We start from the raw sequence: 1,918 nt of genomic DNA, 5'->3' as shown, positions 1-1,918 counted from the left end.
GACATGTGTTAGTTAAATATTTTTTAAAATATATATTTTATACGTAAATATATTATTTTATTATATTTAATTCAATTATCAGTTAAATTTCATTTAAATCTCGATTGAACTTTTAAATCATTAAACATTTATCTTTACCGATTTGATTACATATCCGATTTTCATAAACTTGATGAATTCTAATATTATAACAAATTTATCTTTATCTTATTACTTGTCTTTTTATGGGGGAAAATCATACTTTTGAGGTTTGATGATGATCAATAATTTTTATATGTCCTTGATGTTAGTTTTGTGATATCTAATACAATATTTTGATGATTAATAAATTTAAATATAACTCAATAATTTTATTAATATGTTGTTTAATATTTGTTGTGCGTCAATAATGTACTAAAAATTTTTTTAAATAATAAAAATAAATTAAATACCATATAAACTTGAGTAATTAAGTCAAAATTTATATAAATAAAAACAATTTCAGAAGCTAAATTGAGTAATTTGACTACTTTAAAAACTGATTCACCTATCACAAATTCTATTATTTTACTTTCACTTGCGAAACAATTGAAAACGAAAAATTAGTTACCTCAAAATTCTACTATTTTACTTTCATTTGTTCTTTATTTATTCTTCTATCTTAGAAGAAATTTCTATTAAAGTATAATATAGGTATATCACAGTTTCATATTTTTAGTTCAGATCGCATCCTATAAATTTAATACTAATCTGTATTCGTCGTAAATATTATCTATGAACAGTCTCAAAGAACTAAAAGAATTTATTAATTAAGTTATAGAAGTTGAGGATATTTTTTTTTGTTGGTTACTGTGAGTCGATGAACTCTTTAGTTTATTATTGTAACATGATATAGTTAATAGTGATATTTAGTCTTAAAAAGACTTAAAGAAAAGAATATCTAAGATTTTTAAGTCAAGCTGAAGTTAATTTGAATTTTGTCTAAGAAAATTTTAAAAATATTTAAAGTTCTTAGTTAATGAGATATTATTTTAGTGAACCATTTTTTATCATGAGAAGACTTGAAATAAAAATATCTAATTAAAATTTTTAGATCGGTGAAGAATTGATTTAAGTCCTTCATAATTTTAAAAAGATTTGAAAAAATAATATGTAACGTTTTAAATTGGTAAAATATCCCATTTAATCTTATCTAAAAAAATCAATCGAATATAAAAAATTTTTGGTTAGTGGAATATTCAATATAATCTGGTCACTTCACGTTTAAGGTTAATGAGTGCCAGATATTGTCATGTGATATTTTTTTTTGTTTTTTTTGTTTTTTTTGTTTTTTTTTTTTTTTTAAACATAGCGTAACCAATTTAGTTTATAATTAATTGTTATTTAGTGAAAATATATGATTTTTTATATTTATTTAATTGTATCGGATTAACCGATCTAATCAGTGATTGAACTAATAATACGATAATCAAGCATGGGGGAATGAATAACTATTACTCTAAATCTCTAATACTCTCGCAGCTACGGTATACGTATTCGTAGCTCCACGCGTCAGAGCATCATACGGTTGGCGGCACAACTGTCAATACGCAAAGTGTGAGTCTGAGGAGTCGGCACATGATTGGGCCACATGGCAGTAGAAAACCGCCAAATGGTTTTGCTCTCCGACCCATTAGCGGTTTCGCGTTGCACCAACCAAAGCGGTTTCATCACTTTCCTTATATAGCTACCTCACGCTTCTAATGTGAATTCAGTCTCTTTGTCTGTTATATAAACAAACTCTTCACAGTAAGGGCACTCCTCTCTCTCTCTCTTTTCCTCTTTCGTTCTTCGTTTTCCTTTTATATCTGCTTCTTTTTCTTTTCTTTATTTTTTCTCCCATTTTTTTCTTTCTAGATTCTTTCTCTCTCTCTCGGAAAATCCGATTTTCCTTCTCCAG

The sequence above is a fragment of the Arachis ipaensis genome, chromosome B07 (genome assembly GCF_000816755.2).
Source record: "Arachis ipaensis cultivar K30076 chromosome B07, Araip1.1, whole genome shotgun sequence".
Classification (NCBI taxonomy): domain Eukaryota; kingdom Viridiplantae; phylum Streptophyta; class Magnoliopsida; order Fabales; family Fabaceae; genus Arachis; species Arachis ipaensis.
The sequence above is the reverse complement of the archived record's forward strand: the minus strand, read 5'-3'. Positions refer to the sequence as shown.